The 23973-nt window shown below is 41.4% G+C and overlaps 1 protein-coding gene across 1 annotated transcript in view; it reads right to left on the bottom strand.

Moving 5' to 3' along the window:
- SLC6A1 (solute carrier family 6 member 1) overlaps positions 1–10667 on the bottom strand; it is a 57083-nt gene extending 46416 nt beyond the window's left edge. Inside the window, exon 1 of the mRNA XM_069866330.1 lies at positions 10513–10667. The gene's annotated coding sequence lies outside the window, so the exon portion shown is untranslated. The remainder of the gene's footprint in view (positions 1–10512) is intronic.
- Positions 10668–23973: the final 13306 nt, after the last annotated feature.

Here is a 23973-nt window from a genome sequence, read left to right as displayed (position 1 = left end):
GGTTACCCAGATGGTTTTCCACAGAATGACAGCAGCAGACTCCTTGTCTTTCATGGGTGTGTTTTCTAGCCCCTCAAACTCTTTGTTCAGAAAAAATGTAAATTGAAAAGATATTGTAACTATAATCTCAGTTCCTGCCTTTATCAAATTTAGCACAAACAGCAAGCATATTCATTGGCCACCTTCACAGGCTCTTCAAACCACGCTGCTGTAGGTATTTATAGACATTCATACACATGCCCATACTTAAAAGCTGAGTATTTCTTACAACTCATGATAGTACCAGGACAGTACCAGATAGTCCAGGGACGAATAAGTGACAGTACCTGTGCCATTGCTTCATATTCACCCAGAACCTTATCGCTACCCCATTATGGAGACAAGGCACTTCCAGTTGGGCGCGCAGTGCAGGCCAAGACAAAAATTAAGCTGACATTTGGTTTCAGCCTGTTCACTTTTATTCTGACTGCCACGCTTTCTAATCCATGCTATCATCAAACGACAGCAGGAGCACAACTGGCAGTAGGAAAAAGTAGGAACTGCAGGGTGTATACACAAGACTGTGCTGTATATTTATTGACTGCTGAGCCCCTGGACACCTGGGATTAGGTCCCAGCCCTCTCCTAGCCAGCAGCTGCATCAGCAGCGATCATAGGCAGGAGAGGCACTGCTCCAGCCTGGGGCAGCAGGAAGGGCTCAGCCAAGCAGGCAGATGACCAACAGCACTACAGCCAGGTTTGTCTCCAGCAGGAGTCTTACTAATACCTAGTGTGATGTCTAGTGTCCAAGTTCACCAATTAGTTCGTTTACTAAATTCAACAGATTTTGTTTAAAAAAAGACTGAGGATCTCACCCATTAATTATTACATAATCCCAGAAAAAACATTAAAGGGTAACAAAAAAAATTATAAACTACTGGCTTTTATTAAACATATCAGAGTGCAGTACCAATAGTCCCTTACTAAGTTTAAGTGGTTTAAAAACGTAACTGTCTAAACATTACAAGGAGACATCTTGGTTACAAACAGGCATCTTGGATGATATCTTGGCTGCACAAAAAACCCCAGAACTCCTCCAGAGAACCTGATCCTGTACAATCAGTTTCTTGACCTATCAATAAAACTAGATACTCTGCTGGGATGTGGTGGTATGATCTAAAACCAGGAAGAGTAGCCAAGAAGAAAACCAGAAACAACAGTCAAGAATAGGCTGAACTGATATTTGAGCAGAGTACAGGTATGTATCCCCCACAGAACTCAGGAGGAGGGGTGTGGTGGGTTTGATTCAGTAACACCAGCATTGGGGAACTTTTACCATTAGAGAGAAGACAAGTGGCCAATTGCCAGCAATCCCACTGAAGGCAAGCAAGAGTTTCCAGCATCACTCTTCCCTAACACTAGAAGGATTATTTTAATTTGCATTCTCATCTGCACAATCATCCTGAGCAATAGCAGACCCAACTGCCTTTCACCAAGACATCAACGTGGCCTAGAGATCCCATGCGAGTAAAGGAAGCAGGATCCAGAAGCAGAATATGAGCCTCTGTTGAGATCACGTGCCAGAGCTTCACCAAGCAGATACTGACAGACCTTTGCTGGTCTATGCTGGTGAGGATTTGGGCTACTGGGACAACAACTAGAGTTTCTATGTTATTCTAGCACACAGAAAACTTACGCTGTAGAACTATAGTGAAACCAGCCCTGCTTCATTTATATTTAGGCAAGACCACAGACCATTTTAACAGCTCACCAGTACTACACTGGTAGTCACTGCCACTCCGAAAGGTGTGATTTTCATACATTTAATGAAAAAAGAAGTTCCAACCTCGCTGAAAAACAGAGCCAAGTGTGGTCCTGCTCACACAGAACTCCTCCAAATTAAAACCTGCATGTTTTACCTTCCCCTGGCTTGGTGAAATGACCAATACCGCACTCATCCTCTTAGCTATCAGTGAGTGGAATATTTCTTAATCACAATACTTTGCACAGCTATGCCACTAATTACATTCATCCTTGACAAGCTGGAAGAAAAGTGAACTTTTCAGCAGCATACCAACAAGAGCAATGAAGAGGTGCACTAGGGAACTGCAATACTGTGAAGGTGTCCAGGTGATGAAACACAACTGAGGTGGAAGTTCCGTTTCATAAGGCCTTCCCTCATCACTTGTAACTCAGGTGCTCACCCGTAGCGCTTCAGTTTCAATACTTCATTAATTCCAATTTAACATAATAGTTGGGACACTGTCAACCCAACAAGGAAAGGCTATGAACCCAACAATTCTCTCAAGTAGTTCCAACTCCTCACTTTTTTCAAATTAGCAAAATCTCTCCGGATTTAGTCCAGTCAATAAGCTTCTCTCACTTGTTAGGTGGAACACACAGCACAAACCACATTTATAAGAATTTTGAGAGATCTTGCAATCACCATGCAGCACAGATCTCTGCACTACTGCAGTTACATTATCTTGTGTGGCACATGCACTGTTCCCATGGCAACCAGTATCCTTCATCCAACTCCATTACTACGGCTATTTGAGGCTTTCAGAATCTCTGGTGCCCAAGCCATGGCTCAGAGCTACTTTTTGCTAATAAGCCTCAAGAACAGACACAAGAAGAAAAGAAGGAAATACAGTAAACTCTGATTTTCTAATCTATAAGCAACACAGAAAGCAGGAAGTGGCATGGGAAATACAATTCAATCAGCTAAGGGGAAGAGACTCTTGTATAACAGCTTTCATTAAGCGAGACAAACATAGGGCAAATTCACTACAGCCTTTTAATTCCAGAAAAATTAGCAGTCAGCTCAGTATGTTTGCTGATTAATAACTTTGTAATAGGTGTGAGGAAACAAAAATCTTACTGTTACTCTACAACAACATTAGTTTTCTCTACAGATATCACATACATCTTTATTTTAAAAAATAAAGACTGAATTTGTAACTATCAGCAGAGCAGTTCAGGAAAAAAATTTGATTAACCTTTTTATGATACCTGATATTAAAGGGCTATTATCAAAATCTATTATCTTTATAGTATAATCTATATTTGCTTGATATAAATTGTCCCTAGATACTTCAAGTTAGCTTTCTCTATCGATAACAGCACTTCCCTCACTCCCCCGCCCCCATTTAAGCTTTTCCACATTGAAGCATTACAGTAACTTCATGATGCTTTGCACAGCTATACAAAGTTTCTCTTAGTCACCAGCCAGGGAATATCAGACAGAAAATAAATAACCCAATTTATTAAAATGACCCTTGACGAATCATCCCTAAGTCAAATAAATGTTAAAATAAATAAAGAAGGCACTACACTAGAAAAACACCCTTACAATTGAGAAAGGAGACTGACATGCTGCTGAATCCAGCTAATCTTTTGCTACACTTTAGCCTAATTGGGCTCAGCACCTGTTCAGAAAGAACAGTGATTCTGCGTGTGTCCAGGAAACCACCCTGAGCTGTGCCAGCCACGTTCAGCATCAGGTCAGATACATCCCTCACTGTTGGAGGTAAACAAGGTCAAAACCAAGGTCAGTCTTCCCAACAGACCTGTCAGGGAGATGAATGGAACCAGCTGGTGCCACTCTCACAACCCCTGCTCGTGATGAGAGATGATGAGAAAGTATCCAGGCATCAAGAGCACAGTCCACATTCCCATGGCCTCTGAACACCTGGAACAGCAGGCCTCATGAAACTCGCTTAAGTAGGAGTCTTCCTCCCACTGCTGCCACTCTTCAGCTCCAAAGCAAACACTGTATCGCAAACTAGAGCCCTGGAGGAACCCTGATATGTCCTTCTCTTTCAGGCTGGAGAGCAGTAGTTCAGGGAGAGTAATTGACTATACACTTGAATGATTTTCAAGCACAAGTTAAATACTGACATATTAGGTTCTACAGAAAATAAGAGGGGGGTTAAAACAAAAAACAAAACAAACCCTCCTTCTGCTACTAGGAAGGAAACCTGTTAAGCATGGAGGAAAAACAAGTAAAACATCCCTTGCTCACAGTTGTTGCCCTCATTCTGCACACATGGCGCTGTTCACAGCCTCCTACCCACACCTGTGCCCTCATCTCGCTGTTCTTGCAGCCAGCAGGTAAATCTCGTATTATCAGCTCTGCACCTCATACCAGCCTCCAGGCTGATGCTGCCTCTCCAAATAAGTGAACACATTTCAGGAAAGTGAAGGAAACATTCACGGGTAGTAATCATGTAACTTCCATATTTTTTAAGTGTTCTTACACTGCAGGCTAAAGGCATGCTGCCATTTAACTCTAGGACAGATTCCGAATTCCATTCGTGTCTGATAGCTAGTGAAATCAATGCAATTAAATTCAAGTCATTTTTACTACTTAAGCCCACAAAGCAGCTTAACATATTTAATCATATAGCTTTCTGCTTGCTACTAAACAGTTTGCAAGAATTGCAAATTATTGGCATGGAATTTTCCATTTATCCTTTCCCTTTGGAACCTGTATAACAAGTTTGCAAACCTTAATTTTCCTGCTCACAAGATTGAAAACCTCTGCTTTCACAGAGAAGATATGGAGAAATGATCTAGGAATGCTTAAACTGTTCTTCTTTCTCTTTTTTGTGCTTCAGTCAAGAGATGGCTTCTTACCTCCAGTACACATGCAGGTTCTACTTCACCCTCTTGTATGTGCCCAGCAAGAGATACCATGACAGGCTAGGTGAAGCAAACCTGCAGACTGTGCCAAGGAAGATGATATTGTGTTACCCCGAAACCCATCTGCTAAGCTAGAGAAGACCAGCCACACAAGAGTGGCAAGATCCTTGAGGAATAAAATTCTTTCAGAAATGTTGAAACTCTGTTCAAATAATTCCAGTTAATTTTAATTTCAGAAGGTTAGACACTGCTCAGAATTTTCTCTAATTGCATATCCCTCAGAATAGACTTCTCTGGTTGCTCTGTAATCAAACCATAATTAAAGCATCTGTGCCATTTTATCTATCCGTTCCTACTATTTGTAGCATTCACACAAGGCAACAAAGATGCAGCATGCAAAATTTCCAGCATCAGGACTCATCAGAGCAATAACAGGGATCTGTGCTAGTATGACTGTCTGAGCACCCCCTTAGCCTTTAAAAACAATAGAGGAAGAGCAGAATACTAAACAGTGCGTGTCGTTGTGGTGGTTGTCCCTTGTTATATCCACAACTAGAGGTCATGTTTTATTCCTCTGATAATTGTTTCTAAAACTGCTGCCTTATTTCATCTCAGCTTCACTGAGGAAACAGCCATGCAGGGGTGGAAAGAGTTGCTGTAGCCTGAAATTAAGAGACAGGTTATATAGCAATATCACCTTGCTAGAGAAGAACATTTCTGCTTCAAGTGAAGTTGTCAGACTGAGTCTCCAGTGCATTTCAGCCAGGAAAAACACTTAACACCCAACAAGCAATCCCATTCCCCTGGGCTATGTCCAAAACTAAGTACTTCAGGGTTCAGCATGGGGAAGAGCTGGGGGTACCTGCCCACTACCTGCAAGGGTGCGCTCTCAGTCCCATCTCAGTAGAAAAGCAACCGCACAGACTGTGCAGACCCTCCCCTTCCAACACCCACTGCTCAGAAGTGATGAAAACATTGAGCAAACTTCTCCAGAATAAGCAATTTGCATCCTGAGCTCAGTTGTATACATTTTACCTTGGGATGGAGCATGGGGGAATCAATTTCTTCCACAAGCAGACTTCAAAATCAGCCTGAGACATTTTACCCGAGACATTTCAGTTTGTATTCGAAGGAATATAATGATGGTATCTGAAAACAAGTGTTTTTAAACGAAAATTGTGATGTGCTCATTCGCCACTAACATGACTTTCTTCCTCTCTTCTGCCATAGATTTTAGTTTTATTACATGATTTTGTAAAGTTACCCAACTGTGTAGGCATTGTTTGATAAGCATATGAACACAATTGGTGTCAATAGTACTGTTTTTTCGCTGTATGTTTTTAATTATAACATAATTCCTATTAAATATTAAAATAATCTTTATTTTACACAGGAAAGATCCTACTTACACAAAGGTTATTCTAAGACCACTTTAAAGTCAGCATTAAGTTTGCTAAGAACATATCACATCTTTTAAAACAAAGATCATAACTAGAATAAAAAAAAATTCTAGCTTAACAAATCCCTCTTAACTAACAAATCTTAAATAATTTATTTATGAAAGACAAATTCTTTCGGAAATTATTTTGCATGCAAAAGTGATTTTGGAATAATTGATATCCAAATATGTTTAATGTAAACCTCAAATAGAAATCCTTTTCATATCTATCAGACAATGCTAACAACCAGCATAAGACCCACATCAGGATTTGATTTAATTTCTTTCAGGGCTTTATTGTTGTTAGGTTTTTTTATGTTGGTTTTGGGTTTCGTTTTTTTTCCCCTCAATAGACAGCAGTGGCGCATCAAAATTCTTACTGGGTAAAACAAACGCAGGACTGGTAAGACACCAAAGTGATTACTCAAAGCATTGCATTTACTGCAGCTGAAGTCCAAGGACTTGTACCTGCTGTGCCAGTGGATTCCCTGAAACTCACAGGGTTTCTTCATGACAAAGAGCTGTCATTAACCCCATGGAGGGCAGAATTATTGTTAGGAGAGTGGCATTTTCTGCATATTTATGCCTGGTCAGAGTAGTAACATAGAAATACAGAATGCTAATGCAAATGGTCTGGGTCCCTTTAATTAGGGTAAAGCCTCTCACGCTACTGTTGCTCCGACCACACCAGGGCAACCAACAGCAGCATTTACCCCTTACTGTGCAGATTACACCAGCACCTGTGGTGTTCACAAGCTTGCATGTTTGCCCATATCTTGACCAATTACAATTATTGCAAAATACATTTGTGCAAAAATAAAAAACCCAAAGGGTTGCTTGGAAAGTAACAAATTGTTGTTCATGTTACACTGTAATTTCCCTTCTTCAAATTCCTTCATAAAAAAAAAGGATGGTAGAATACACATACAAAAATATTTAATTATTTTACTTCCTAGCACACGAACGAACAAATCCTGTCTGCATTCTTGAATAGCACCTTTTATGCAGATTGGAGGTTTTTCATCAGCAAAGGGGATCCAAGTGCAGATAAATTTGCTCATCAGGTTACCTTCCAATCTGGCTGAACAGAACACATGACACATGTCTACCTGTCGATGTTGCCCTTATAGAAGGCTCACACAAGTGGCCCAAGAAAGTCTCAGATTTTATAGATGTTTTCCCCTTAAAAATCTAAATTAAAAAACAAAAGTAAATCTATTAATCCACTTGGTATTTCATTCTATTCTCTCCCAGAGACTAGGACGAACGCAGAAATTGGGGCTGAAAGGCTGGCTATCCTCACACTGATAGTCAAAGGACATGCTTCTGGCTGCAAGGGAACAAAATATCTCAGTTGATAGAAGTTCTGAAGCATATCAATTGTGAGTTTTTAAGCAAGATACAAAAAAATTCACCCATGATCTGAACACAGCTTTGTCTTGCAGTAGACAACAAAAGCTCGAAGAGTGCATTTCTTATTGCTATTTGTACAACAAAAGACTTGCTGTCATTTTACTGAGCCACTGCAACAACTGACCTTGTCTTTTGAGTGAGATTGGTCATGACTGTGAAAGTGTTCACTGTCTTTCTCTATTTGGCCACCTCCACTCAAAGAGGTCAGGACTGCAGCATCAACCTTCCATTACAAGCATTCAAAGAGCTTTGAGGTGCATTGCTTTCTGCATTTTATGTAATCAAATGTGTCATCATATTAAAAGTACAACCATGCAAATGTCACAGATGACCATCTAACACGCAGTTGAAAGGCACAGATATGTCCCCAAGTCCAAATTCATTTTTCGCTCCCAACATTCAAGGCAAGCATGAGTTAGAAGAAATCATGGTAAGTAGAAAATCCTAAGATTACTTGAGAAGAAATTGTCACCAAGGATTCTCTTCAGAGATAATTTTTTTTTCCAAATCACTTGTTCGTAGTTGAGTCATCCCAGAAAGCATCTAAAGCTTGTAGAAATTTGTCACTGCACATAGGATGATGAGCGCAGATTTCTTACGGATTATTTAGAAATTTCCTTTCTTCATCTGTAACTTGGGTTGCACTCACATACTATAGACTCAAATATAGAGTCAAAGACCTCATCCCTGACACCTTGCTACTTTGCTTGTTCCCATTCCTCACTTCAGTTACTACTGTTATACTTCACAGTGCCATCGATGCTGCCTGCCGTGGTTTAGCAATAATAGAAGCCTCACACCAGCAGCCAGTATCTTCAGTAAATACATTAACCACCAACTAGCCCATGCTAACAAATCATTGTTTACTCTTGAAATGTTTTACCAACCCACAATATTAATGAATCAAGTGAGACTAGTGTATGCAGCCTCTGGATGTTGTAAGAGACAGATTCAGCTTTTAAACTTCAAACAAAACTACATTTTCAATAAATCAGACTTGAACATTCCTTCATTTCTCCCTTTTGCCACATGCATACAAAATAGTAAGCCATACGCAAACAAAACACACACAGCCCTCTTAATATATTTCAAACACACTGGGTATGAAGAAATTTATAATCACAAACCAACTATTTATCATGAAAAAAAATGCTTCAAATTTATGCATACACATACATGATAAAAATAAACTCTGAAAATTAGCAGTCCATACTGGCCATCACCAAATTACATGATGTGTACTTTTAATATCAAAGGAAGCAAAACCCATCCATTTCTTAAATGGTCTATAGACTAAGGATTTAGAACTCATAAGAGTTCCCTATGATGCTAGTGTTGATACTAAAATGCTTCCAACTTAGCAATGGTTAAATTAATCTAACTAACTAGGAAAAAATTATTGATTTGTTAATTCTTCACACAGCATTAAAACGGCAATTTCTGATAGATTTCATCCATTTACCATTACGACTGGAATTTATTTTGGCAACTGAAGGAAGATAGACGCTTATGATTTCTCTGTTCCCTCTGCCTCAGCTGAAGGATTTGGATTCACACAGATTAGGTAACTCGACCCTCAACGGTGCTAAAGTTCCACATACCCAATGAAAGCCAATTTGAACAGCTTAAGCTGAGCATCTTTGAAATTCAAATCCTTTCACACCTGCATACGGGTTTAATAGCTCCAAGTTTTAAATGTGGAAATCTAGATATGAAGGGCAGTAATTTAAGACATGAGCTGTCAAGTTCATCAGATTTTGCAGGGACCAGTATCAACCACTGTCCCTTTAATGTTCCACTTTGTCTCCAAAAGTAGCGTCTTTTTACTAGAGCTCAGTGTGATTCACTGGAATTTGCCAGGCAGGTCAGGAAATACCCTGAAGCAGAGGAAGAATATTAAGGAGATGGGACATGTATATCAAATCTCATTACTGTTCTCTTACGGGAATCAATCAAGTGAAAGGACACGATGATGTCATTATGACATCATTTACTTTGTGATTAGAAATCTATAGCTACTTAGCAACCAAAGCTGTCCAATACAGAAGCAAGAGATATAGTGGAAGATGTTATCATCTGACCCACTTACTGCAAGATCAGTATTTGTCCATACTTGTTTCAGGACTCTGTAAGACATACAATAACTTAAGAACCCCATTGTTTCAAGTACAGATTATTAGAAATAAAACACTCTCTCCAAATTTTTTGTATAAATATCCAAGTACATTTTTTACCCCATAAGAATCAATACACACGCTCCCTCAATAATCTTCCTTTCCACCTTCTCATATACCTAAACCCCCAAAAACGCAAAAAGGAAAAAAAAAAAAAAAGTTTGTTTAGCACAAGCTTTAAGACTACAGTCTCCATCAGAAATTCAAACCTTGTACAGTCAATAACTGCATAAGAACGCAAGCTTATAAAGCGTGTTCATTTCAACAAAGCGGCAAAAATCCAGTTGCTGAGCTCCAGTATCTATCAGAAATTTAAAAAAAAAACGAAAAAAAACCAAAACAAAAAAAACCCCAAACCTTGGTGCAAGAAAACCAGAACCGACCCGATCACGCTCCTTTTGAGGCTATTTCTGGGACCTGAAAGGGGTTCGATGCCCGCAATCTACGCCTGACCCGATTTTGTTTAAAGTTCGCTCATCTCAGTTGAAAATATCGTTTAAACTTGCTCTAAAGCAACCGAGCAGGGATAACGAGTGAAGCGAAACTAAACCAAACCTTTAAAACCAAGACCGACGGGGCAGAGCGAGCACCGTCCGGGGCGCCGCCACAGACCGGGGCGCGGAGAACGTCGAACGAGACAAAACAAAGAAGCCCGCCCTCTGGAAATAAGTTTTATTGGGACGAGGCCGGCGAGAGTGCCCAGAGAAAGGGGGCATCGGCAGAGCGCCCGCAGCCTCGCTCGGGGGCGGCGGCGCCCACCTCCCCCGCGCCGCGGCCCCGGCCCCGCGCCTCCCCGGGGACCCCGCGCGGGCAGCGCCGCCGCCTCGAGCACCGCGCGGAAGGGGCCGAAGCCCGCGCACCGTACCTGCGGCCGCGGCAGAGCGCGAGGAGAAGGGCGAAGCAGGAGCAGCGCTGCCGCCGCCCGGCCCGAGCCGCCGGCGCTGCCGTCCCTGCGCGACCGTAATGTTCATTTAAAGCTCGGCGCGCGCCGCTCCGCCGCGCCTCCCCGCCCCGCGGCCGCGCAGCAGCGGCGCCGCGCGCGCCCCGCCCCTGAGGCGCGCGCCTGGCGGCGGGGCGCGAGGGCCGCGGGGGGGCCGCGCTTTTCCCGCCCCGGGGCTCCCCCTCAGGCCAGGCCGCGCTTTTCCCCGCCCCGGGGCTCCCCCTCAGGCCCGGCCGCGCTGCCATCTGGCCCGGGGCGACGCCTCGGACCATCTCGCCCCTTCCTCCTCCTCCTCCAGGCAGACTCGTGCCAGAGACCGTGCCTGAGCAGTGGGCGATGGCCGGGCTCCCCTAGGCCCGAGCTGACCAGAGCTGGACAGGGAGGAGGACGACGAGGACGACACGTCTGGGGACCTGCTGGGGAGCAGCAGCCTCCCGACCAAGTTTGAAGGGTATTTCCAAGTGGAAAGTTACTTCAAACTAGAAAGCTTAGAACTGTGTTTTGGAACTGCTGAAACACAGATAATGTTTTCAAACTTCTTCAAAAGTGTAGGAAAATAAATGTTCAGAGTCACCCCTTTCCTGGGATCCTTCCAGTTTGACATCTTTCTGTAAGATTTCCAGTCAGAAACCTGTGTGTCTTCCTCTGGAGCGCACATTCCCAGCTGGGACAAGAGCAGGGTGAGCTGGTGGCAATGGGGACATTTCAGAGCAGCACGGCTGCGTCCCAGGGATTGCAGAGCAGACGCTAAGCAGTGTTCCACCAAGGGCAACCGCGGCCCGGGTCCCCAAGGAAGGACAGCAGCTAAAGGAAAACACACTGGTGCGTTGGCTTCCCTAGTGACTGAAATGAGTGAATGGCGCTGATGACTGGCCAGAGGGTTGAACCGAAACAACCTCCTCCACAGAGTTTTTCAAGGTAAGCTGGTGTCTCTCGCAGCAGGAACGAAGTACTCTTCACGATAGTGGAAGAGTCAATCCAGTGTATTTTCCTGTATGTCGCACTGCATTAAAGCACAGTGTTGGTTGTTTCAAAGATGAAGGAACGCTCACAGTGTCTGCTGTACAGGGAATTGGTAACAAAATCAGCAGTGTGCATTGCACTGTTGTACACTTGTCAGGTCAGGAAGACCTATCCTCCTCCTTTTCCTCTCAAGCAGGTCTGAAGGTGATTTTTGGTTACCATTTACCCCATTGGTGGATTATGAACCCACCTCACATTTCTGTCTTGTCTTCTTAATGTCTACATTGCTCTATGTGAATTTAAGGATGATGTGTGAACTAATGTTTAACACATGATAATCATACAGCAGTAGAAAGATAAACATGGGTGGTTATTGCTGGGATGTGCAGATAGAGAGGATACATCTCATAAAACTGTCTAATTACCATTTTGAAACCCAACTAATTGGGCATAGTTTGCCAGATTGCTCAGAATCTTCAATGACTTGCTTTTGAGTTTTAATGTAAAAAAATGTTAGCAGATTTTAAGACTGTTGCCCATTAATTACAAGGAGAATTTATGCTAAGACTAATAATTGGGCTGTCCTGTATTCACCATGATAACCAGGATTTTTTTTTGCCCATGTAGTTTGAAAAAGTAATAGCTAATGATATTGTAGCTGTCTAATCTATGCAATGGCCATGAGTAACTACTGCTCTAGCATCTGTACTAATATTTCAGGGTTATAGATTTTGCTACTGTTTAACACTTCATTAGCCCTTGACTTCATCATAGTCCCATTGTCCTTTTGTTTAGGCTGCGTATTGTTTTTGATTGACTTGGCTTTTTTTAAAATATAGGAGATATTCAGTTGTTGAGATCTGCTCTCTGAGTGATGCTAATTGAATATTTGGTTTTCTTGAGGCTGGATTTTAAATGGGAGACCTGCCTTTCTCTGGGTGTGGATGTGCCATGAGTTCAGAAAAGCTCTCCCTGAGATCATTATCTGGTAAGACATCCATGGGTTACTGGCCAAGTTGTGACCATGTGACTGTCTTGGGTGCCTCTGCGCTGGTTACAATGCAGTGGGGTTGGCTATGTTTTGCCTCCATGACAGTCTGCATTGGTAAGATCAAAACTAACACCTGAAAGCAGCCACTTAAAGTAGGTATCTGCAGCTATGGGTAGAAGAGTTGGTACCACTCCTCCTCACATTTTCAGATGAGGTGCTTCAGCTTACTATGCCACATTCCATTAACAGCCAGCAGAGCGTGGTGCTCCCCAAAATGTTGGTCATGAGCTGCTAGTAACTGTGTGTGATCTGCATTTCAACCGTGCACCTGTATTAAGGCAGTAGATTTCAAGATCTCCTTAGTTCAGTTTGATCTGATTATGGTCCATGAAAGATTTGGAATGTTAAAATTACCCTAATGATGTAGGATAATTTTGGAAATTGGTGCTGTTAGTATCACAGAGCCAAAAGCTAACCATGCCTGCCTTCCTAGCCTTCCTGCCTACAGCTTTTTCCCTGACTGCATCCCTTGAAATAAAGGAATCTGTGATTTGTTTTAGATACAGTGTCATAATCTCTAACTATTTAAGCTTTAGCTTCCAGGGGAGCTGTGACAGGGTCCAGTGGAAAGTTCTGCTTAAAGTGGAATATCATGCTACAGGTCCTTGACTTGAAAAAGATCTACTACTGTTCCATAGTAACTCAGAGATCTGGGGGCTGCAGTTATATTGACTTACATGGCATCCAGAACACATCATGGATTTCAGCAGAGTCTATGCAAGCTTGTGGTGCTCTTGATACTGACACTTAAAGACACTTCTGTCTGTCCATTAAACTTGCTGAGTATCAGATTTGTGATACTGTTGTATGCTGCAGAATTCCTTACAAACATGTAAGGAAAAGGAGCTCTTTAAAGAAGCTTCTGTGAGGGAGGAAAACCACGGTTTCCTCCGAGTTTCCCCCAGATTATTTATAAATGTGCTAGGCTTTGCCTGCTATGTTGGCAAGCTGATGACTCAGAAGTCTCATGTCTAGAGGAATCTGTTGTATGTATGGTTCCTGATTGCACACGCCTGTCTCCCCAGGGGTGTGACTGCACAGACTCCCCTGAAGGACATACTGGGTGGGCATGGGCTTGGTGGCATGTGCAGACACAGGAATCTCTGGGAGAAAGTAGGACTTAAGTCTGGAGCATCGCACTGTCTAATCAGTTCCGAGAAGAGACTTAAGATTAATGTGTGGGACAAGCTTGCCAATGGGATTGAACTGTCACTTCCAGGAATTTAGTGTAGCCTGGCTAATCTGGAGAGTCTAATGCTGTGCATTTGGCAAACGTTACTGAGGCACTGGCTGAGCTGTCTAAGGAAGGCGATATTAGGGGCTAGAGGGCTGAAACCCTACACATGATCATTCAGTTAAGGAAACTGAAAATGAGTGTAAACTTGAAGCTGTTATCTGCAGGCCTGGAGGAAGAAGGCGGTTGCATTGAAAAGTACAAAAAAGCTCAGTACTTGTTTTGGCAGGTTTAAGAACTATTGCCATCACTGTTGCATCAGTTTTACTACTGCTAAAACTTATAAGCTATAGTGGTGTATTTTAAATATTATTCTAGATGACACCATAAACAGACTGTTGCTCTGATCATTCTATTTGTCAACTGTTTAAACAATCCCAGCACGTCATCCTTCTGAAAGGTAGCATTTATACCGCTGGTCTTTTTTTCCAAAAGGAAAATACATCTCCATGGTCAGTGTTGGTTGTTTTTTGATGTTTTGTTTTTAATTTTTGTTCTTTTGCTATTGCAGCTTTTGATGGTTGGATATCAGATCGGAGTTAAGTCAACAGCAAATAAAGATTGTGTGCCGAGCAATATACTATATTCAGGCACCATTTCCTGCAGTGGTGATTAGCCTTCGTTGCCAGTAATTTGCTAAATTTTCAAGGTTTATGGTCGTTACCATATTGGTTACAAGTCATCAGATCTCAAAAGCTCAACAAGGCTCTGGCTAGCCAGGACTTGGAAAAGAACTGTAATCCCACTGATGCTACACAGTGTGACATTACTCACTGAGCAGAAGGGTACTTTTATGGAGTGCTGGAAAAGGATCAGCCAACTCTTAAGTTTCTGGATAGCATTTTTCATACAAGATGCCACAGCATTCTGCTGTACTAACTAACATAAAACTAACTCAAATTTCCCTCACCCAGTTCCCAATTGTTAAGCATTCCCAGTGTTTCGGTTGACTTTTCCAGAGTCTTTACTTTCTGCCCTTTCTCACTGCATGAAGCAGTGTGTTCTGGTGAGCAGGGTCTATGTGCCTTCATGGAAGTGACTGCACTGCAGAGGTTAAAGACAGTCCACCCTCATTTGAACTCAACTGCGTGAGTATAATTAAGCACAGCATTTGGCCAACATTTTAGCAAGAGCTTTTGGAGCCTTTGGGATGAAATGTGCTGTTATGATTATAATTTGCTATTAATTATCTATTGATTAAAAGCAGCAGCAATGTGTGTCACTGCTAAAACTACCCATATCTCCCTTTTCACAGGGTCAAACAACGAAAACTTTATATTGCTTCAGCAAACTTAATTTTGAATTGGCAGTATTTAGCTGTTGCAACTTAATTTGTGCCTTATGCCTTATCTTATTGAAACCTGAAATTTGAATAAGCCGGGAAGCTGGGAAAGTAAAAGGTCTTGCTGCCATATTTCATTAAGTTGCTGTCCAAGCTGCAGTGCATTTCTGAACTAACAAGTTCAGAAATGGCAATTAATAGGCATCTGTTTAAAGGATCCTCAGGCACTAATGACAATACCGAGACAGTTCAGCATCACCTCAGCTGTTAAGTGACACTAGGGGATACAGCAGCCAGAGGTCACTGTAAAGGAAAGGACTTAGTTATCTTTTAAGGCTGGTTGGCCAGACTTCCCCCAGCAGTGCTGTGGAGATTCCTGTCTTGAAGAATCTCCACCAACAGCCACCTCTGTGTTGTGATTGTTGGCTTTGGGAGGACCAAAGGTGGCTTCCACAAGCTTAGACAGTTTGGATCCTGATCCAAAGAACTTAGCATGAAAAAGTTTCTCATCAACTTGGATGATGGTCTTTGGAGCAGGTCCCTGATAATGATTGCATTGGAGCCTAGCCATGATGATTGCTATTAGAGCTAGGATTTAGCCTTGACAGATGATGATAAATAATCTAATGATCATTATAGCATGTATTTTTGCATTTCTATGGTATTAAAAGGCATTCATAATGTTTCATTATATTTGTACATCTCAAAGAAAGAAAGCTGGCTTGAATTGTGTTTTAAAAAATAGCTTACATCTGTCTTGGCTCTCAAGAGCAATTATTGGACTTTGATAACATCTGGAAGGGAAAGAAAACTATTGCATAGAAGGACAGATACTAAGTATAGCAGGGATAAAAGATTTGAGCCTGTCATCACAGCATTCAACTGAAGGAGAAAAGAGACTACAGAGGGCCTTGTGTGGCTGAGGAAGTAGCAAAAGCCAGTTTCATCAGGGACAATAGTGCTGAAAATGGAGGCAGTGCCAACACTTCCTGTTACCCAAAAAAGTTTTCAAAAGTTCCTTCTTCAACACACTGTACTTCAAACCAGCAGGGATCCTAGCATTAAGACTGATCTTTACAGTTATCAATATTAGCTGAAGAAATTATTTGTAAGATGCAATTAAATTATTTTCATACTGCAAACCTCATCACATTAATCTGGGACTTAGCCCTGCTTTTTTTTCTTCCTAACAGAACAGTGTATTGGGTGCTTTTCTGGAAGTAACAGCACCTTGCTATCTCGGGACACATCTCTAGCACTGAAAACCATTATCTCACATAGCCTTGCTACCTGGTGATATTTCATATGGCCTCAGTACCACTGTGCTGCACTAACATAAATCCTGGGAGAGAAGCTGCTTCGCAGGCTGTATGAATGGATCAGGGGGTGACCTCACTCCTGGAAGTCACGGGAAGAAGAAAGCAGTTCTTTATAGGATTTTTTCCACCTGCTTCTTATCAGTGAACAGCACAAATTAATTAGTGAGGCCTTATACCTTTCTTCTCTGCAGACACGCACAAAGCACATGACTTGAAATATACTGCCTGGTTGCAGGGCACTTGAACCAGAAATTGGGCTTGTGTATACCATTCTAGTCTATAGCAAGTTATTCTTCCTCTCTTTTTCAAAAAAATCTTTCAGAATTGATAGTTTCAGATTTTGAGAACTTGAGAAATCCAAAGGACTTTGTACTCAACTCATCGATCACTGCAGTCTTGGGGGTTACTGGATCTTATCTGTGGGAAATGTGCTAAGAAACGCACTAAGTCAATTGAGTTCTTTTATACCACTTAATTTAATCTCATCCACATATTCCTCCTGTTTGTGCAACTGGTATCTTGCTGTTTTGAGGCAGTGTGCAGAGTGAGCAGTATCTTAAGCTTTGTACATCCACATATTGCTTAGTGTGAACAAGGTTTGGTTTCTTGCTCAGAGGGGAATTAAATCCTGGAAGGATGACTATATAAGCACAAAATCCATCCTTCCCACACTATTGAACAGGTTTAAAGGGTGCAGCTAGTGACACTGTAATTTGCTCTGTCAAGAAATATGTTCTTCACTATGAGAGGAATGTAAACTTATTCTCATTCTTGACACACTTCTATATATCCATGCCCTCAGTTTATAGTCTACCTTGAAGACAAAGGTAGTATTTGTCCAATGCATGACTATTGTCTGACTAATCTGCCCCTACATGTCAGGCATTAACATCAGTTAAAACCCTACAAATACCAAAATATTAACTGTGGTTTTAGTATGCAAAGCCATTTCATGGACTTAGTGGCATTTTAGGAGCCTACCAGCATTTTATGTTTTCTCCTGGCACTGTGACTACATTCAGTGGTGTGTTTGTAATGCCTGTTCAGGATAGTTAGGCAAACTAATTAGTTCTAGCTCAATAGTGTAATATTTTCAATATTTTGATGCTTCTTTCTATTAATCTTTCTCTAGTGTGCCTTTTTCTCCAATAGGATGTTCAAATAACTTTTTAAGTCACCTGAAGACTCTGAATTCCCAGCAGCCGCCTGTTTCAAGGTGCTGGTCTTTGTAGCTTGGCAACATGTCCCTTTGGATTGCCTAGGTGGTTTTGGTTTGGTCTCTTTCGTCAGCCTTCACACTTAAAGCAAGGAACATCAAATGGCAATGGGAACCAGTTCCCTAGGAGCAATACCAGCCTATGACTATGACACCGTTGGGAAAGTATCTCTGTAGTGCTTACCTGGCTCTGTGTTTCTTCTGCAGATTGCCCAGGGGAGAAGTGTAGTTTTGTGATCAGGATAAGGGCCTCAAAACTGCTTCTTCACAACCAAGCAAAACTCAATACTTACTCCTCTTAATAAACCACTAACCAGTTTCAAACTGTAATGGGCATTTATTCTCATTCTTGCCAGAAAAGCATCAGTGGGACACTGGCTGTAATACCAAATTGGGTTTATTAGTGAAATATAAACCAAGATAAGATTGTTAAAAGGGATTTGTGATTTCAAGTGTCTGTCCTCAACAAATCAGAAAAGGATTGCTTTCTAGGAGATGCTGAACAGCAGTGCTCTGAAAACCTGTTTAGTCTCTAAAGCTGAGCAGCACACCCAAAATTACTATGTTTTTCTGAAAAGGTTTGTTTTAGAAAGAGTGAAAAAGGCTTGCAGTCTGTGACACGTGGCTGTAGAGTATCCGTTTATGTCTTTCTTGAAGAAGGACGTTTGTTTGATGACTTTCAAAAGTACAGGTTCAAGGCAGTTGTTAGAAATGATTTGAGGAAGACAGAGCACAGCTTGTTGAAAGTTATTTATAGTTGGAAAATAGAAAAGAAGTGTTGTCACTATGCTAAAGAGGTTGCCTGTGTAAAGATTATTTCTGGTTTGCGCTGATAAGGACATTTAAAATAAATGTCCTGTAGGTAAGAGATAAGTTGAAACCTAAGCTGATAACAATAATTAGTGATTCATATAAAGCAAAAGAACACAGAACTTCAATGTAAAATACATTTGAGATTCCAAACTGTTTTCAAGTTTTGATGGGGTGGCATAGAATTCTCATGAGACTGGTATGTTTGAAGACTGATAACTAAGATAAAAATGAACAATGTGGCTCTGGTTTTGCAAGTCAAATAATTTGGGATTGATCTTATCCCTTAGATATATAAACATGGTTTGTCTTATACTGTAATTGTTTGTACCCCTGCCAGTGGGCAGGAATACACAGAAGTCTTGTAAACCCAAAGTTATAACTCCAAAAGATCTTTTAACTGCAATTACTTTCTTGGAAGGAGGAGTGAAGCGAATGAGGGCAGCACAACAGTTTCTGCTTTTGTGGTCTTTCTTCAGATGGCAGCATTGAACAGATTCAAAGTGAGCATAAGTTATATTACATGTAGCATTTCTACCTTCTGTTATCCAGTGATATTTGGTGTTCAGAATAATTTTGGCTTTTTTAAAATCTTCTTGTCTTGATGTTACCTTAATTTTCTAGTGGCTTTCCTCCATTCTCCTGGCCATTTCTGTCTTCTTCAGTTGTAAATGTAAGACTCAGCAAATGCATATGCTCTCTGGGCTTTGACTTACTGAAGTATCACTGAAGATAACATTCCAGCTTTTGTGCAGAAGGGCACACCTTCCTATCTGCCAGCATTATTCTGTAGCAAATGTCTGCCAAGACATAGATGAGGGCATTTTCTTAAACAAACGTAGCAAAATGAATCATCTAATCTGTGAGAGCTGTCAGTGAAGGAGGTCTTCAGTTCTTAGTGTTTTTTATATTGCTAACCCTGAGCTCTGGACCTGACGGCAAGGAAGGTGATTTGATGCTGTGTGGAATGGGCAGGAGGAGGTGGTGGAACTAGAGTTATTTATCTGATTTTGGCTCTGATGACTTCTTTGGAACGCCTATGCTATCCTAACTAAAGGTCCATGGAGGGAATAGACCAAAACTTACAAGCAACAGCTTCAGTGAGAGCCTAGGCTTGGCTGTGAGGCCCCTTCTTTCAGCAGTTGATGCTGCTTTGCATTTGATACTGCTGCACAATCTCTGACTGGCTGTTTGGGTGAGTAACAGGACTGCTAGCAGCTCTGGCTGTCCTTCTACCTCATGTTATCTTGAAGAGTTGAGTGGGTTAATAGTAAGAAGGCAAGTGGATTATAGCTTTCCCTGGTCATTCAGACCATCCATTTTGGGAAGAAAAGAATAATATGTTATGGGTTACAATGACTTATTCTCTGCAACAGGTATTTTCTCATGGCTGGGGGTCTCTCTTGCTGCTTCTGGGTGGGTCTGCCTCTCACAACAGGCTAGAGCTACCAGGGCAAGTACAGCAGTTCCTCAGAATTTGGTTATATGCACTAGTAAAATTTAACAGCTTTGACCTAGTCCTGCACTGCTTCGTGTAGAAGACTTGACTTTACCAGAGAGGCTTGTCTCTGGCTCAGGTAGGGAGGTGCAGTGTGGAAGGGTTGGATGTACACGTATGAGAGGGGACTGCTGCTAGTGCAGGAGGGAAAACCAAAGCCAAAATGAACAAACAGATCTTAACAGAGGTCCCCTGCTGTGTCTGTGTAGAAGCCCAGGAAAAATGAATGTAGGCCTTTTTAAAGAACAGGAGGGCCCAGCAGAAAATAGAAAGTGCCCTATGGATTTTTTTTTTAATGTTTAGTCACAAAATCTTGAATCCTAGAAGAACTGTCCAAAAAGGATGCCCTTTGTCTTTAGGAGCATGCAAATGTCAGGTGAGGAAAGGCACTCTATTTGCACAGAGTACATAGCAGCATATCCCAATAAAATAGCCTTGTGTTAGGAGCACCCAGTCACTCATGCAGGCTACTTCTGAGAACAACTGAAAAAATTTCCTGGTGATATACACTGCAGCACAATCTTTCATCACAGCTGGTGACTCAGTTATGCTAAAAGATATGTAGCTCTAATTCAGCTGTAGATAAGTTTATTGTTGACAAATTAAAAATTGCCAGTTGACTCTTGTAATACCATTTGTCTCAGCCATGTCCAGCTCTGACTGCTGTAGGATCTTAGGCTCTATGCAATGCCTCTGCTCTATCTGTTTTTATTCTTCTTTCTGATCCATTTCCAGCCTGTTTAAGCATTTTTCCAAATGAAAGCTATCATCACATTTTACCAATGTTTGTGTATTATTTTAGAACTCCGATAATTTTTGCTAAATTGAATTGTTATACAGAATATGAAAGTCTGTGCCTGCTGAAAAAGATAGTTTGACAAAACCAGCCCACTTCTCTTGAATGATGTTTTTATGGAAAAAGTACTAACACTGTTGAAATGTCTTTTTTTCTAACAGAAATATCCTGTTACTACTATTTATTGTAGCAAAAGAGGCCTAAACATATGAATAAGGCAAGGTGTGCTGCTAGACTTAATATCTTTTATTAGATCAGATGATGCATCTGGAAAGGTGTCAAAGACTGCTTCTGTTTTAGACCTGAAGCAGGAGCTGCATGACCCCAAACCTGACTTGTTTACCAATAACAGCAGCTGGTATAATAAAATCCAGTGCCATTTCCTCCAAAGCTTGCCTAGATTTTTATTTCACAGTTTCCAATGACTCGCTGCTTTTAAATGTTTACTACATTTTAGTTGAATTCGAAAAGAATAGGTGGTTTTAAAAAGCCAAATTGAGAAGATGCATTTTCGAAATTTGAGGATTTTGTTCCATTTAGAAACACAGCTGAAGCTTTGAAATCTTATCCTTCAAAGCAGAGATCTAAGTCCTGCTCCTTTCACCTCATTACTTGATTTTTAGTGGGAGAATCTCTAAGACTACCTTTGATGTATCTTTACTGGAAGCTCATTCCACAGGTCGTAATGATCCAGGCTACAGGTAACTGTATTAGCTCTGTTAAAAGACCCCAGTCCAACAGTGTGGAGATGACCCTTGTTTTCCTGGAAGGAACGTTCTTACTCAGGGTGGTTAGAGTGGCCACGGATGAACGCTAGAAAAAGCACAGTGGGCCATGCAGCCTGTTTTCTCCCCAGGCACCTGGTAAAGCCTCTGAACATAGTGACCCAAGTTCATCTCCAATGTTGTTCCCCTGTCAGTGGTGTTACACAAAGTCAGTTTGACCCTGTAATGGAAAGTATGATGATGAAAGGAACATAGAGAAGCTTTAAAAAAAGAGCACCTAGCAGGCCTGTTTGTTTAGTTCAGTAATGCTTTCTTAAACCTGCCACTTAGTGAGAGAGTTTGCTGACATGTCATTGTGTAACAGAGTTGTAACACAGTATTGGGATGCTGTGTTTGAAATAGTGAGGTACTATATGGTAATGAAAGGATGCGTTTGCTGTGGTAGGGGACTATTTATGTAGTGGGAGGATGAGAGAAACCCTGTTTACTTAATGGTAGGGTGCTGCTTGTGTAGGGATACAACTGCTTTGGCAATGGAGGACATTGCGGGACGCCAGCAAGAGTACAGAAAACCCAGCTGCCAAGTGATTTTGTTTTTCTTATCATTCTTTTCACTGAGGCATGGAGAGAGACAGCCTAACCTTTTGTTCCAGTTGCATTTTTTACATTTTATGTTGTTTTGTATTATGTTTAACAAACTACTGACATCTGGAGTCACAGCAGTCCTTGGCCCTGAAGCACTATTTCCATTACAGCTTAGACCCCCCTCTTTGCCTTTTCATTTGCACAATAATACAACACCCTAATTCTGCATCCTGCTTTGTGATAGCTTAGCTTTGTGAAACCACAATCATTTTGTGCTCTACTCATTCCTCTGGTCCTGTCCTTTGTTTTTCCATTTGCATAATGGATTGACAATGCCTTATTGTTACAATCTAGCTTCTATCTTTTCAAGAACTTAATTTAGAAATTTCTGGTATATATGTGACTGGCTAGATGAAAACTCCAGGGGAGATATTTCTGTTTTCCCTGTGGTTGCATCCTATTCCTAGGCTTAATCCAGCTAAATTTTGTAACCCTGTGTTCTACAGATTGGGAAACTGAGGTGCTGAGGAATTAGAAAGACATGGCAAAGTCTACAGCAGCATAGTGTCTTAGTCCTTGTTCAGATTCTTATCTTTACAGCCATTTTTCCTTTCCCAGGGGCATCAGTTCACATCTCAGTTTTGCTTTGATAGGAGTGGCAGAATCATCATATCCTTACATGAGTTCTCCAGCAAATGTAATGTCAATACTTTCTTGTTACATTTTTAATTCTTTTTAAATAATACAAAATGTAAATAACTTACTTTCTGCTTTAAAATAACCTCTTCATTTTAGATCTATGTATTAGGATTTTTCAGTAGCACAAAAATTAGGCTTAAGGAGAAATTTGCTGAGCAGGAGTTGGAGTTGTAGAAGTTTAGGCATCTGCATGGGGGAGAAGCAGCATTCTGGGCACAGCTGGGAAGGCAGGAGAGGGAACCGTCTGGTCTGCCCGTCACCAAGCATAAGGAAAGTAACAACAGCCAGTGGGTATGTGCAGGGATCACTGTGTGTCTGCACCAGAGAGCTCCTCACCCAGGGAGGCAAGATCCCCTGGGTGCTCTGCTGTAAAACACAGCCCCATGCATATCTGCATATCTGAGATCTAAAGGTCCAGGAAAAGACTACTTTTCATGCATGAGATGGAAGTCTTCCTTCATTTCCTTTTGAACCCTCAGAGTGTCAAAATAGATGAACTGAAGAAGAGGAAAGGGAGTAAAGCAGTTCTGTTAAATCAGAAGTTGTGAAATTCTTATTCTTGGGGTTATGTTCCCCTCTTCCCTGAAATGGTGTGATAAAGAGAAGGATTTGGCCAGTAGTATGGAGGGACTGAATTAGTTCTGCCCATTAATTCCTGTGGAAGAAATAAGACTCTGTACCTTTGGCACTGGCATAGTCTGATGCATGACATCTTCATCCCTTGCAGACAGTGTTAGAGTCAGATTTTAGTAGTAAATTCAGCATTTCAACATTCCTCAATTTTAACAGCAGGAGTTTTGAGGGACTGGTGAATACACATGGGCTTTACAAGTCAAGGTAAATCACATCTATTCACAATACACATCAGAAATGCAGTGGTTAGACAATATAGATCTCCCAGATTGGAACTGGAGACGCAGTCAGATGGAGTCAGCTAGGGCAGGTGAAAGCAAAGACCAAATATACCTCAAAGTAATGTACTGAGCACATAGCTTTTGTATCTGGCCAGTAGCACTGAAGATACAGCTCTCTTACAAGGACAAATAATGACACATGTTCCTTTACAAATACAAATAATGAAATCTCACTGTTTCTTTTTCTGCTTCTTTATTTTTCCCTACAGCTGCATTTTGTGAATAGTTCTGAATGAATTTTTGCCATTTGCAACATATTCTTCAAATTAGAATCACAGAATTATTTATGTTCAA

The sequence above is a fragment of the Phaenicophaeus curvirostris genome, chromosome 11 (assembly GCF_032191515.1).
Source record: "Phaenicophaeus curvirostris isolate KB17595 chromosome 11, BPBGC_Pcur_1.0, whole genome shotgun sequence".
Taxonomy (NCBI): domain Eukaryota; kingdom Metazoa; phylum Chordata; class Aves; order Cuculiformes; family Cuculidae; genus Phaenicophaeus; species Phaenicophaeus curvirostris.
This window is presented reverse-complemented; position numbering and strand designations above follow the sequence as displayed.